The sequence below is a fragment of the Pseudophryne corroboree genome, chromosome 9 (genome assembly GCF_028390025.1).
Source record: "Pseudophryne corroboree isolate aPseCor3 chromosome 9, aPseCor3.hap2, whole genome shotgun sequence".
Taxonomy (NCBI): Eukaryota; Metazoa; Chordata; class Amphibia; order Anura; family Myobatrachidae; genus Pseudophryne; species Pseudophryne corroboree.
The window spans coordinates 229,475,034-229,491,082 of record NC_086452.1 but is presented as its reverse complement, the minus strand read 5'-3'; the positions used below and the strand labels follow the sequence as shown (position 1 = coordinate 229,491,082).

The 16,049-nt window shown below is 48.4% G+C and overlaps 1 protein-coding gene across 1 annotated transcript in view; it reads right to left on the bottom strand.

Annotated features, from left to right (window-relative positions):
• The window catches only part of AKNAD1 (AKNA domain containing 1), a 568,892-nt gene that overhangs the window by 24,160 nt on the left and 528,683 nt on the right, over positions 1-16,049 (bottom strand). The gene's annotated exons all lie outside the window — the stretch shown is intronic.

Sequence of the window (16,049 nt, the reverse complement as noted above, 5' to 3'; positions counted from 1 at the left end):
GGGGTCCTTACCTTCCTTTGGGATCACTGTTATATGTGCTTCCAGGGTCTGCGGAGAAAAGCCTTTCTCAGCAGAGATGGAATTGCACGCCTTCAAGAACAGCGGCAGTAAAGATTGCTTAAAGGTTTCATAATACCCGACCGGAAAGCCGTCCGGGCACGGGCTCTTCCCAGCCGGTGTAGCCGCTAAAGCTGTTTCCAGCTCTTCTATAGTAAAGGGTTGGTCTAAAGCATCCAGGTCCGATGCAGAGAGTCTTGGAAAGTTAACTTCCGCAAGATATCTCCGCATCAGCACCTTCAAATCAGAGGTGGCTTGGGGAGTGTGATCTGTTCTAAGATTTTAAAGAGACTCATAATAATTCTGGAAGGAAAGTGCAATCTGAGGCAGTGTATATACAGCACGTCCCCCCGGCCCATTGATGGAGCGAACGTAAGACTGCAATCTCTGGGCCCGTAACGCCCTCGCGAGCATAGCACCAGGTTTGTTGCCCCATAAATAAAATGTATGGCGACACTTAGTCATTCCTAATTTAGTTTTATCCCATAAAAATTTATTAAGGGCTTGGCGGGCCTCGGTCAGTTCCCGAAAAGTCTCTGTATCAAGGGAGGACTGGTGTGTGGCCTCTAAAGAAGCTATTCGGTCAATGAGTTGCAGCCTCTGTGCCACTCGCTCCCTCTTGAGCTGAGAGCCAAGCTGTATACATCTACCTCGAATTACACATTTGTGTGCCTCCCAAATTGTAACTGCACTAACATCTGGTGTGTCATTTGTCGCAATATAATCTGAAATGGCGGAGACGAGCTCAGCCTTCAAACAGGGGTCCCGAGTCAATGAATCATTAAACCTCCATGACCATGGCGTAGTGGGGGCAGAGGAAAGTGCAACAAATATATACCGGGGCATGATCTGACCATGTAATGTGGCCAATTGTACTTGGAGGAAATAAGTGTAGAAATCTATGCTCCACTAAGAAGTAGTCTGGTCGTGAGTACATAGTGTGAGGAGAAGAGAAGGTATAGTCCCTCCCAGTCGGGTGTTGAGTTCGCCATAAGTCCATCAACTGGAACTCACGAAGATGTCGGCTCACCCGACGGTGATCACGAGTCAGCCGTCTATTTAGGTAAGGAGAACAATCCATCCCAGGGTCCAAGGACCAGTTAAAGTCACCTCCCATAATCAGTCGCCCTTCCTTAATAGGTTCTAACTGTCGCAGTATTTTGGTAAAAAACTGTCTTTGACGTCGATTAGGAGCGTAGATATTAACTAGAGTATAAACCTGATTGTATATCGTACACTTAACCACCTGGCACCGGCCTTCTTCTAAAATTAGGTGAGAGACATTTGTAATCGGGACCCGACGTGTCAATAAGACCGCGACCCCCAACGACTTACTGACAGAATTATTGTTACAAAACACATGCGGATAATGATAATTACCTAACCTAGGGGAGGCTTGACGCTTAAAATGGGTCTCCTGGAGAAAAGCAATATCTATGCGCTCTGCCCATAGCTCCCGCAACAAGGTGGACCTCTTTTCGGGGATATTAAGTCCCTTCACATTGAAGGTGTCACAACTGAGGGCCTGAGCTGACGGGAGGCAGCCTCAGTTGTAGGGGCTGAGATGTACCGGAACCTGGGAGGTTGTATCAGACCCCTGGACATGTAAGTAACATGAATAATAACTGCCCGAAGGCGTGACCACGACAACTTGGATAAAAGTCAATGATGTTTATTATGACAACTCCGCAACACAGCAGCAGTAAAAGAAAACGTAAAAGTCAGCAAAGAATAAATACAGTTCCTGGGTACTACAGGATGGCAGGAGCCACAGGGCACTGGTAGTGTGAGATAGTTCTTATGATCTTCTAGATGGAAAGTCCTTACCAGGCCCAACTGTAGCAATGGAGATAACCCAGGATTGTGCCAGCTGGTGTTCCAGGAAAAGCTGGGTTGCTGAAGATAAAACAGCTGCTGTGGATACTGGCTGGAACCAGACTGTTGTTAGCACGGAGTGGATACTGGCTGGAACCAGTTAAATAATAAATGAACTTGGGAGCGATGAAATATGAACTGAAATGTAGAACTTGAGAGCGGAGAAATAATAATACCGGTGGAGAGTGGTAAAGTGTAGAAAGGACACCGGCCCTTTAAGGAAAGCTGTACTCTGCTGGAAGCTGAGCTGGAAGCAGGTAATGTTGTAGCTGGAAACAGATGAATCCACAATGGATTGGAGAGTCAGGCTACACCGCAGGTGGAATGCTGGTGCGGGTCTCTATGGTGGAAGTCTTGAGACAGGAGCTGGAACCTGGAAGACAATCACAGGAGAGAGACAAACAGGAACTAGGTTTGACAACCAAAGCACTGACGCCTTCCTTGCTCAGGCACAGTGTATTTATACCTGCAGCAAGGAAGGGATTGGCTAGGCAATTATGCAGATTATCAATACTGAGAACAGATTGGTGGAAATGATCAGCTGACAGAATCCAAGATGGCTGCGCCCATGCAGACACTTGGAGGGAAGTTTGGTTTGTAATCCATGTGGTAATGAAAACAGTAATGGCGGCGCCGGCCACCGGAGACAGGAGGCGCCAGGCTGACAGATGCACATCCAACCACGCGGACACAGCGGAGGCCGCGGCTGACGTAATCGCCACTCAGACACTCTGCATGCAGAAGTTCAGGGACGGCGGCGGAGGCCGCGGGAGACGCCATGCCAGGTGTAATATGGCGTTTACTGTGACAACGTCCCAGAGTGACAGGAGAGGATACAGGAATGTACACATCAGGATAACAGATGGGATCCGGTCCTGGAGCGCTGAGCCAACCTTAGGAGGCATCTGATGGGTAAGAAATGGCGTCCAGATACCCGGATCGTGACAGCACCCCCCCCTTTAGGAGTGGCCCCAGGACACTTCTTTGGCTTTTGAGGAAACTTGGAATGGAATCTCCGGACCAAGGCAGGAGCATGGACATCAGAAGCATTGGTCCATGAACGTTCCTCAGGACCATAACCCTTCCAGTCAATAAGATATTGTAGTTGACCGTAACGGTGACGTGAGTCCAGGATCTTGGCCACTTCATACTCAACGCCTCGTTGAGTTTGGACTTTCGGAGTTGGAGGAAGTGAGGAATGAAACCGATTCAAGATCAGTGGTTTCAACAGGGAAACATGGAATGTCCTGGGTATTTTTAAGAAGGGAGGCAACTGGAGTCTGTAAGCAACAGGATTGATGACTTGTTCAATCTTGAAAGGACCGATATAGCGAGGTGCAAACTTCATACTGGGAACTCTTAACCTCAAATTCTTCGTGGATAACCATACCCGATCACCCACCTTGAGAGCAGGAACTGCTCGACGCTTCTTATCCGCAAACTTCTTGTACCTGAACGATGCCTTGAGCAGAGCTGATCGTACGCTCTTCCAGATATTGGCAAACTGATGCAAGGTGATATCCACTGCGGGAACAGAAGTTGCTGGAAGCGGTTGGAACTCAGGGACTCTAGGGTGGAATCCAAAGTTAGTGAAGAATGGTGTTGAAGCAGATGAAGAATGATACTGGTTGTTATGACAGAACTCGGCCCAGGGAAGTAATTGAACCCAGTCATCTTGAGAGGAGGACACATAGATGCGGAGGAAGGCCTCCAAGTCCTGATTCACCCTCTCGGTTTGACCATTGGTCTGAGGATGGTAAGCCGTGGAAAACTTTAGCTTGACTTGGAGGACTTGACATAAACTTCGCCAGAATTTGGCTGTGAATTGAACTCCTCGATCTGAGATAATTTCTTCAGGAAGACCGTGGAGTCGGAAGATCTCTTGTATGAATACTTGAGCCAACTTGGAAGCTGACGGAAGACCGGTGAGAGGAATGAAGTGTGCCATCTTGGTGAACCGGTCAACTACCACCCAGATGGTATTGAACTTGTTGCACATGGGTAAATCTGTAATGAAATCCATCGACAAGTGGGTCCATGGTCGACGGGGAACGGATAGTGGAACCAGTTGCCCCGCAGGCGACTGGCGGGATACTTTATGTTGGGCACACTTTGGGCAAGATGCAATAAACTCCAAGACGTCCTTTTTCAGAGTTGGCCACCAATAGGACCTAGAGATAAACTCCAGGGTTTTTTGGATACCTGTATGTCCGGCAAAACGGGAAGCATGGGCCCAATGCATGAGCTTCTTCCTTAGCATCGGCTTCACAAAACTTTTCCCTGATGGGGGCGTAGAGTCCATCCCTACCGTGGAGAATGCCAACGGATTTATAATAGGATGCTTGTCTGAAGACTCTGACTCATTTTCTTGCTCCCATGAGCGGGAAAGGGCATCGGCCTTGCGATTCTGAGAGCCCGGACAGAACTGGAGTTTAAAGTCGAACCTGGAAAAGAAAAGTGCCCATCTGGCCTGACGAGGGTTGAGACATTGTGCGCCCTTCAGGTATAAAAGGTTCTTGTGGTCTGTAAGTATGGTGATTGAATGAGAAGCTCCCTCCAACAGATACCTCCACTCTTCTAGAGCGAGCTTGATGGCTAGCAACTCCTGGTCGCCAATGGCATAGTTGCGCTCAGCTGGGGAGAACTTCCGGGAGAAGAAACTGCAAGGGTGTAAATGGCCATCTTTAGCCCTCTGAGATAACACCGCTCCTACTCCAACGGAGGAGGCATCCACCTCTAAGATGAAAGGAGAGTCGATGTCAGGCTGTTTCAGAACAGGCGCAGAGATGAACCTTTGTTTTAAAAGATGAAATGCTTGCATGGCTTCTTCAGACCACTTGGACGGGTTAGCACCCTTCTTAGTGAAAGCAGTAATAGGCGCCACAATGGTGGAAAAGTCTCATATAAACTTTCGGTAATAGTTGGCGAACCCTAAGAACCTCTGGACCCCTTTGAGGGTTAAGGGTACCGGCCAATTTTGGATTGCTTGTAGTTTCTCAGGATCCATCTCTAGTCCGGAACCGGACACAATGTACCCTAGAAACGGAATGGACTTGACTTCAAAGACGCATTTTTCTAATTTGCAATAGAGATGATTGACACGGAGACAGGACAGAACCTCTTTAACCCAAAAACGATGTTCCTCTAAATCGTTGGCAAAAATGAGGATATCGTCTAGATAGACCACGACATGACGGTATAGAATGTCTCTGAAGATCTCATTGACAAAATGCTGGAAGACAGCTGGAGCATTGCTCAATCCGAAGGGCATGACGAGGTACTCATAATGTCCGTCACGGGTGTTAAAGGCGGTCTTCCACTCGTCACCCTCACGGATCCGGATGAGATTGTATGCACCTCGCAAGTCCAGCTTTGTAAAGATGGTAGCTCCGCTAACTCTGTCAAAGAGCTCAGTAATCAGGGGTAAAGGATAACGGTTCTTGATGGTAATGTCGTTCAAACCTCTGTAGTCGATGCACGGCCGCAGACCACCATCTTTCTTTTTTACAAAAAAGAAGCCTGCGCCGGCTGGAGAAGAAGAAGGTCGAATGAACCCCTTTGCTAGGTTCTCTTTAATATATTCCTCCATAGAATGCGTCTCAGGCAGAGACAACGGATAAGTTCGGCCTTGAGGTGGAACCTTCCCTGGAACGAGATCAATCGGACAGTCCCATTCTCTATGAGGAGGAAGGATATCAGCAGAAGCTTTACTGAACACATCCGTGAAATCTTGATATGGAGGAGGTGGAACATCAGACGACCTGGGGGAGGAAGAACAGACAGGCAATACTTTAAACAAACATGTCTCAGCACAGGAGGAACCCCATGCCAGGATTTGCGTAGTCGTCCAATCAATTGTAGGATTGTGAAGACGGAGCCATGGAAGGCCCAGGACCACAGGATGTGTGGCTCTTGGAATCACTAAAAAAGAAATAAGTTCGGAATGAAGAACTCCCACTCTCAGACGAACTGGTAGAGTCCTTAAAGAAATAACTGCATCAAAAATTTTGCTGCCATCCACGGCAGTTAAAGAAATGGACGAAGAAAGTCTCTCGGTGGGTAGGGACCACCGTTTAACATAGGCTTCGGTAATAAAGTTCCCAGCTGCTCCGGAATCAAGGAGGGCAATGACGTTCCGATAACGTTGAGCAACTTGAAGCGAGACTGGGAGATTACAATCTTGAGGAGATGGAGAGGAGATCATTACTCCTAGCCGGCCCTCTCCTTGGCGAGCTAGGATTTGGAGTTTCCCGGACGTTTGGGACAGGCATTAATGGTGTGAGACGGAGCTGCACAATAGAGACAGAGAAACTCGGAGAGACGTCTTCGGCGCTCAGCAGGAGTTAAACGGGAACGGCCAAGTTGCATGGGCTCATCTTTAGATGGTGACAGTTGACGAGGAGGAGGAGCAGAAGATTTTGGAGCAGATGATCTTCCACGCTCAGTTGCTCTCTCTCTGAAACGTAAATCAACTTTCGTGCAGAGTGAGATTAGCTCCTCTAACTTAGAAGGTAAGTCTCTGGTAGCTAACTCATCTTTAATACGCTCAGATAAGCCATGCCAGAATGCAGCATACAGGGCCTCGTCGTTCCATGCCAGTTCGGATGCCAGGATCTGGAACTGTATCAGATATTGTCCTACAGTACGTGACCCCTGGCGTAAACGGAGAATCTCGGATGAAGCTGAGGTTACCCGGCCTGGCTCGTCGAAGATGCGCCTGAATGTTGACACGAAGGCAGTGTAGGAAGATAGCAGGGTGTCGGACCTCTCCCATAACGGTGATGCCCAATCAAGGGCTGAGCCACTGAGAAGAGAAATAATGTAGGCAATTTTTGTACGGTCACTGGGAAAATTGCCAGGTTGTAGCTCAAACTGAATCTCACACTGGTTGAGAAATCCCCTGCAGAATCTTGGAGATCCGTCAAATTTTGCTGGCGTTGGAAGATGAAGACGTGGAGCAGAAATGGGTAAGGTGGGTGGGGTTATAGCTGGAGTCACTGTGGTTGACGCACCAGACGCGCCTGATCCACGGAGAGTTGTCTGAATCCCATCCAGCCGAGTAGAGAGATCCTGGAGACAGCGGATGATGTGGCCCTGTGCAGCCTCCTGATGTTCTAGTCGGGCTGCCAGTTCTTGCATAGGCCTGGCCGCTTGATCCTGGTCTCCGGCTGGATTCATTAGGTCAGTGCTTACTGTCACAACTGAGGGCCTGAGCTGACGGGAGGCAGCCTCAGTTGTAGGGGCTGAGATGTACCGGAACCTGGGAGGTTGTATCAGACCCCTGGACATGTAAGTAACATGAATAATAACTGCCCGAAGGCGTGACCACGACAACTTGGATAAAAGTCAATGATGTTTATTATGACAACTCCGCAACACAGCAGCAGTAAAAGAAAACGTAAAAGTCAGCAAAGAATAAATACAGTTCCTGGGTACTACAGGATGGCAGGAGCCACAGGGCACTGGTAGTGTGAGATAGTTCTTATGATCTTCTAGATGGAAAGTCCTTACCAGGCCCGACTGTAGCAATGGAGATAACCCAGGATTGTGCCAGCTGGTGTTCCAGGAAAAGCTGGGTTGCTGAAGATAAAACAGCTGCTGTGGATACTGGCTGGAACCAGACTGTTGTTAGCACGGAGTGGATACTGGCTGGAACCAGTTAAATAATAAATGAACTTGGGAGCGATGAAATATGAACTGAAATGTAGAACTTGAGAGCGGAGAAATAATAATACCGGTGGAGAGTGGTAAAGTGTAGAAAGGACACCGGCCCTTTAAGGAAAGCTGTACTCTGCTGGAAGCTGAGCTGGAAGCAGGTAATGTTGTAGCTGGAAACAGATGAATCCACAATGGATGGGAGAGTCAGGCTACACCGCAGGTGGAATGCTGGTGCGGGTCTCTATGGTGGAAGTCTTGAGACAGGAGCTGGAACCTGGAAGACAATCACAGGAGAGAGACAAACAGGAACTAGGTTTGACAACCAAAGCACTGACGCCTTCCTTGCTCAGGCACAGTGTATTTATACCTGCAGCAAGGAAGGGATTGGCTAGGCAATTATGCAGATTATCAATACTGAGAACAGATTGGTGGAAATGATCAGCTGACAGAATCCAAGATGGCTGCGCCCATGCAGACACTTGGAGGGAAGTTTGGTTTGTAATCCATGTGGTAATGAAAACAGTAATGGCGGCGCCGGCCACCGGAGACAGGAGGCGCCAGGCTGACAGATGCACATCCAACCACGCGGACACAGCGGAGGCCGCGGCTGACGTAATCGCCACTCAGACACTCTGCATGCAGAAGTTCAGGGACGGCGGCGGAGGCCGCGGGAGACGCCATGCCAGGTGTAATATGGCGTTTACTGTGACAGCGTCCCAGAGTGACAGGAGAGGATACAGGAATGTACACATCAGGATAACAGATGGGATCCGGTCCTGGAGCGCTGAGCCAACCTTAGGAGGCATCTGATGGGTAAGAAATGGCGTCCAGATACCCGGATCGTGACAGAAGGAACAGAGCCTAAGGTCAGAGGGCATGGAGAAGGCTGGATGTGCTCCTTACTGTGAGTAATAAAAGGTAACATGGACTCACCATAAATGCGAGGTAGGCACTGGGTCCAGTCGCCGTGGGTACATCGGGCTGCAACGGTGTTAGGCGGAGAGGCCAAGGGAAAGAGGAAAGAAAGAAAGAGCGAGAAAAAGGACACAAGAAGAGAAACCAATAAAAAGAGCATAGAACTATATGACAATAGTAATACATCTTGTAGCATATTCACTTTACCGCCGTTAAGTCGTAGGGAGGTTATACCCACGACTTAAGAGCCAAAACAGGCAGGCGGCCTGACCCAACTGGGGCACGGTAGCAGCGACACAACCTGGGAACACTAATAGAACAGCACAAAACTAGGGGGGACTCAAGAGTAAATCAGCTGACTTCAGTATTATACATAAAGCAGTCCCCCCGTGTTACAGTAAACGCAGCGGGAACAAGTATCTTTTCATAAACATTTGAAAAATAAAAAAGGCTTATAGAAGGCCATAGAATGCAACAAATCCACACAACAAGAATGCCTGGGAGAGGGAAGGGGCGTAAACAAGAAAAGGCAACATCACGGAATGGATTAACTTTAAAGCAAAAACTCCGGAGCGTAGGAGGAGCAATGGCCTAGCATGAAGGTCCAGAATTGGCTCAACAGGACATCCGAGGACCGGGCAGAGCCAATCAAAACCAGCCTGTGACCGACCATTTTATATCAATGAAAAGGAAATTTGTATAACTCAGGTCCCAGACTCGCCATGAGTTGGAGATGGCCGAGTCGAACCCCGTTTCCGGTTACCAACCGGCGTCCAGGATGGCCGTGGGGCTGGAGGTGTCGGAGGATCAAATCGGTGATAAGACTGAGTCCAATCCGGTAATGCAGGCTTAGGTATCGACAGTGCAGAGCAAAATTTGTCCAAATCATCCGGCGTGTGCAGGACAACCTGTCTTCCCTCAAAGGTGGCTTGTATACTAACAGGAAAGCCCCATCGGAATCTTATGCCCTTCTCCTTAAGAGCCTCTGTCAGGGGCTTGAGGGACCTGCGTTGCTGAAGTGTATACCAGGACAAATCTGGGAAGATCTGAATCACACTGTCATCGAACAGCAATCGATCTAATTTGCGGGCTTTATTAAGTATCTCCTCTTTAATATGATAATAGTGAAGGCGACATATAACGTCTCTGGGAGCTTCAGAGGAAAGACCTTTCGGACGATGAGCCCTATCAAACAATATGGTATTGTCCGGTTTCTCATCCAAGATCTCATTAAATAATTTAGTGAGGGCGTCCGCTATCCCCGACCCCTGTACATCTTCTGGCAACCCCCTGACGCGTAAATTGTTTATCCGGCCTCTGTTGTCATGGTCGTCCTGTCGGCGCCACAGCGCCTTCAATTCTTGAACTGAAGTGCAACAGTATCACAAAGCTTCCGCTGAAACAAAGACACTTCATCGACGTGGTCTTCTATGTCCGAAACTCGGTGGGATATTTGGGAGATGTCTGCCTGAAGCACGGAGATCTCAGATTTAACCGTGTCACGTATCTTTTGTTCCAACTCCAGGAAGTCTCTTTTGGTGGGCAGATCCTTCTTCGTAGGAAGTGAACGCAGATAGGTCAAGACATCAGCCATATAGGCCTCAGATTCTTTGTCCAACGGTGCAGGGTTGACACCTGCCATTGCTCCAGAGTCGACGGGAGAGCCAGAAACAGAAGATGATGAGCGAGTGTCCTCACTCTCTATGTCCGGTTGGAGATAACGAAACAAATTAGATTGTAGAGACTTGTCACCAGATTTCTTAGCTGTCGACGATGGCCCCCCCCCCCCCCTTTCTTAGTTTTCCCCATCTGTAGACGGTTTTCAAAATAACATACAGTGAACAAAGAGACGTCACATAGGTGGATCAGCAACACTCCAAGCCCGACTTGTAGAGCTCCCGCTGCGTTAAGAGCGACCCAGGCCACGCCATCAGCCACCATGCCCCATAGTATGCGGGTGGTTCAGGGGGTCATGGCATAGAGCAGGAACATAATTCAAGGCGTTAGCGCTGCAATGGGGAGAGCCGTGTAGGCTGTGAAACGAGCCTGCAGTTATCAATCAGAGGGTACAAATAGCCGGCAGAAAGCACCGAAGGATATGTGCAGCAAGGGTACAACAACAGCCCTGGATGTGCAGGTATTGTAGTAGTGTGGAGTAGTATCAGCCAGGCTGCCGTGTGAAATCACAGCCTCTGTGCGAATACTATATGCTGCAAGGTAAAATGGCCGCCGCTATGAGGACAGATAGGGAGTCTCCAGAGTGTAACTGGGGACAGCAAATCTCTGAGAGGATCCCCCTTTGAGGTAGGGCACTAGGGAAGCCAAGGCAGATCACTTCAATTTGGAGGGGGGGGGGGTGCAGGGAACCAGAGCTCCGATTCCCAACAGCCCCGTTCCCTGCAGTATGGGTATGCAGCCCTCAGTCAAGATGGCGCTGGACTCACTTGCAGGGCCGAGACACCCGGAGCCCCTGGAGCGAGCCGATTCGTTGGTGGAGAGGGTGAGAAGTACCTCAGCTTTGGCGGCGGCTCGCGACCCGGGAGGAGAGAGGGTCTGAATGCGCGGTCTCCCGGTCCCAGGCCCGCCGCGTCCGCGACGATCGTCGGATCACCGCTCCAGGCAGCGCAGCCGCAGGGGAGCCGCCAGCCCAGCAAGCGGAGGACAGGTGCGGGTATGGGGGAGGGTGAGCGACGGCCTCTTCGGTGTCCGCAGGATCTGGACGCCACACTTCCGGTCCGGGTCCCTGGCGAAATCAAGGCCCCGGCTTCAGATGGGTGGGTGGGCCGCAACCCGCACGGGAGCAGGAGGCACCCGCCGGCTCCGCAGACCACCCCACCCGGCCCAGGTACACTTGAGGGAGCAGACTATGCCTAAGCTGTGTGGGTAGCCACCCACACTGGGTCTTTTTAGTAGGAGGCAAGCAGGAGCTCAGTCGTGACACAGCCTCCTTGCTCTGCTGCTAAGCTACGCCCACCACTCCTACGTTTTTATCTGACACGCCTGCATTTTCACACACACTCCCCGAAAATGGTCAGTTGCCACCCAGAAACACCCACTTCCTGTCAATCACTCTGCGGCCAGCAGTGCGACTGAAAAGCGTTGCTAGACCTTGTGTAAAACTGCATATGCTTTTGTGAAAGTATGTCGCGCGTGTGCATTGAGCCGCATGCGCAGAAGTGACGATTTATAGCCTGATCGCTGCGCTGCAAACAACGGCAGCTAGCGATCAACTCGGAATGACCACCATAATCCTACTTGGGCAGACAAAGTGAGACTCCTATACGCTTGCTAAAATGGGTCTGGTATGTGTTACCGGCAGACGGGATGCCGGCTGTCAGTATACCGACAGCAGCATCACGTCTGCCAGAATCCCGGCTGCAAGCGCGCTTGCCACGCATCGGGCCCAGGGGCTTGCTTTGCTCGCCAAGGTTATATTCCCACTCGGTTAGTGGCATGGACCCACCGACAGAGTGGAAATTCCCCGCATTTGTTGGGATTCCTGGCGTAGATATTTCACTGGCTGTCAGAATTCCGGTGTCAGCCTCCTGAATGTCAGGATCCCGACAGCGGGCATATTAACTGCATCCTGCTAAAATGCTGCACTTCACTTCTAATATCTCCACACAAAGACATCAAGTTTCCATGAACAATTTTTGTATACAGAAACCTCGTCCCAAAGTAACCAATATTTATAACACTGTTTCCTTTATATAAATATTGTTTCAAATCGATCTCCAGGTGGCTCAATAAGGAGATAATTGCCAATAAACACTTGGTAACTAAATCAATTTCTGTTTGCTTTCTGCTTCAAACAGAACTTCAGGTGAATTTATACACAGTTGATTAGAAACAAATCCAGAATGCTTTACTATTACAACCTTATTTCGGGCATCAAGCAATACAAAGAGTACTATGCATAACGGATTTGATATAGTTCATACAGAAATATTAGCAGTTTTCCTGTGCATTTCCAATGCAATGCTTTTCATTAGTAATTAAAGCAATTTTGCTGCAGCATGCATTTTTCCAATAGCAGTGCAAGCATATATAAGCTGTTATTATTAAGCAGTTTTATTTAGAATAGCAACTGCTTGTATAGCTTCTTTCAGCATAAAACAATCAGACAAGCTTCGAATCAGCTTCTATGCAGGTTAGTTATAAAGCATGCTTTCTAGATTAGGCATCAAACATAGCTATGTGTTTACCACAACTGTCCTTTGTATGTTCCTGTGAAAGTGCTCCCTAACTCCCGGCTCCGGTCACTTTTCCTTTTAAAATGCCGTATCTGGAGATGGGTGGCAGGTCTGAAACAGTATTCCTTGGACAGATGGACAAAAGATATCTTTGAATGAACCTTTGTATAGTTTGATAATGGGTCCTGAGCAGACCCGAAATGTTGCAGTTTATACATTTAAACTGTTTCCAGAGTGCCATTCCCTTCTACACATACTGTATATATAAAACAGCATTACTGTAAGAAAGCCATCTATGGATTAGTATGCTCCAAAATTAGTAAAATGTTAGAAACAAAATGACATAGGCATACCTCCCAACATGACCCTCTCCAGGAGGGACAAAATGCTCTGATTCTGGACTTTTTTCTTAATTTATGATTGTCTGCACCTGTGAACGGGTTAATGGATAATAAAGGTGTTTCAGCACAGGTGACACCAATCATACATTAAGCGGGAAGTCCAGGAGCAGAGCATTCTGTCCCTCCAGGAGAGGGTCATGTTGGGAGGTATGTATAGAGCCAGGGGGAGGATAACATTGACGACCCTCCTTCAACACTATAGTATCATTGCAGTATGACTGCATTGCCTCCTGATTATATAAACACTGCCCCCCACATATCATTATATACAGTAAGTAGTGCATCCACACATTGTTAATTTTGGACACCATTGCTTATATAATCAAAGTTGTAATGCAATAGGGAAAACCACAGGACTGATGCAGCACAACACAACACCACTGGACTGGACTTATACAGCAGCACTGGACATATGGCAGCAGAGGACACCACCACTGTGACTGGACTGATGTAGCTCAAGACACCACCACTGAATGCTCTGCTTCTGGACTTTTATTTTAATTTAGAATTGCCGACACCTGTTTTAAACAGGTTAATAGATAAGACTGGTGTTTCACCACAGGTGAGGGCAATCATAAATTAAGAGGGAAGTCCAGGAGCAGAGCATTCTGTCCCTCGTGGAGAGGGTCATGTTGGGAGGTATGCATAGGGCCAGGGGGAGGATAACACTGACGACTCTCCTTCAACACTATAGTATCATTGCAGTATGACTGCATTGCCTCCTGATAATATAAACACTGCCCCCACATATCATGATATACAGTAAGTAGTACATCCACACATTGTTAATTTTGGACACCATTGCTTATATAATCAAAGTTGTAATGCAATTATTGGGAAAACTCACCAATTAGATCAGGTTCTAACATAGCCACTCAAGTTTCGACATTACTGAGCCCGGGGAAGTGAAGTCTTATGGGGGTTGTCTTTACCAGGGACCCTCGCAATGAGGTTTGGGTAGAACAACAACAGGAGAACTGGGGTCAGCATGATAACAGATAAGGCCTGATGCAGAAGTGTAATCTAGGGATAGGCAAAGAGTTGGAGCTGGCTACAAGCAGAGTAATAGTCCAAGATCTGGTCAGGCGGCAGGCAAGAGGGCATTATGTAAATAGGCTGAGGTCCATGGGCAACAGGTAATCATCAAGGTCAAACAGTCTGGGTCAATAACAAGTATCAGGCAGACATAAGGTGTGCACGGCATGTCTATTCCTGTACTGAATGGCTTGACTTCTTGCCTTACCCAGTGTCTAGCATATAAAACTATTACACCAGCCTAGTCTAGAAGTTGTAAAAATAAGAATTTACTTACCGATAATTCTATTTCTCATAGTCCGTAGTGGATGCTGGGGACTCCGAAAGGACCATGGGGAATAGCGGCTCTGCAGGAGACTGGGCACAAAAGTAAAAGCTTTAAAACTACCTGGTGTGCACTGGCTCCTCCCCCTATGACCCTCCTCCAAGCCTCAGTTAGGAGACTGTGCCCGGACGAGCGTACACAATAAGGAAGGATTTTGAATCCCGGGTAAGACTCATACCAGCCACACCAATCACACCGTACAACTTGTGATTTGAACCCAGTTAACAGCATGATAACAGAGGAGCCTCTGAAAAGATGGCTCACAACAATAATAACCCGATTTTTGTAACAATAACTATGTACAAGTATTGCAGACAATCCGCACTTGGGATGGGCGCCCAGCATCCACTACGGACTATGAGAAATAGAATTATCGGTAAGTAAATTCTTATTTTCTCTAACGTCCTAGTGGATGCTGGGGACTCCGAAAGGACCATGGGGATTATACCAAAGCTCCCAAACGGGCGGGAGAGTGCGGATGACTCTGCAGCACCGAATGAGAGAACTCCAGGTCCTCCTCAGCCAGGGTATCAAATTTGTAGAATTTTGCAAACGTATTTGCCCCTGACCAAGTAGCTGCTCGGCAAAGTTGTAAAGCCGAGACCCCTCGGGCAGCCGCCCAAGATGAGCCCACTTTCCGTGTGGAATGGGCTTTTACAGATTTTGGCTGTGGCAGGCCTGCCACAGAATGTGCAAGCTGAATTGTACTACAAATCCAACGAGCAATCGTCTGCTTAGAAGCAGGGGCACCCAGCTTGTTGGGTGCATACAGGATAAACAGCGAGTCAGATTTTCTGACTCCAGCCGTCCTGGAAACATATATTTTCAGGGCCCTGACTACGTCCAGCAACTTGGAATCCTCCAAGTCCCTAGTAGCCGCAGGCACCACAATAGGCTGGTTTAAGTGAAATGCTGAAACCACCTTAGGGAGAAATTGAGGACGAGTCCTCAATTCTGCCCTGTCCGTATGAAAAATTAGGTAAGGGCTTTTATAGGATAAAGCCGCCAATTCTGATACACGCCTGGCTGAAGCCAGGGCTAACAGCATTACCACTTTCCATGTGAGATATTTTAAGTCCACAGTGGTGAGTGGTTCAAACCAATGTGATTTTAGGAATCCCAAAACTACATTGAGATCCCAAGGTGCCACTGGAGGCACAAAAGGAGGCTGTATATGCAGTACCCCCTTGACAAACGTCTGAACTTCAGGAACTGAAGCTAGTTCTTTTTGGAAGAATATTGACAGGGCCGAAATTTGAACCTTAATGGACCCTAATTTGAGGCCCATAGACAGTCCTGTTTGCAGGAAATGCAGGAATCGACCCAGTTGAAATTCCTCTGTAGGGGCCTTCCTGGCCTCACACCACGCAACATATTTACGCCAAATACGGTGATAATGTTGCACAGTTACATCCTTCCTGGCTTTGATCAGGGTAGGGATAACTTCATCCGGAATGCCTTTTTCCTTCAGGATCCGGCGTTCAACCGCCATGCCGTCAGACGCAGCCGCGGTAAGTCTTGGAACAGACATGGTCCCTGCTGGAGCAGGTCCTTTCTTAGAGGTAGAGGCCACGGGTCTTCCGTGAGCAT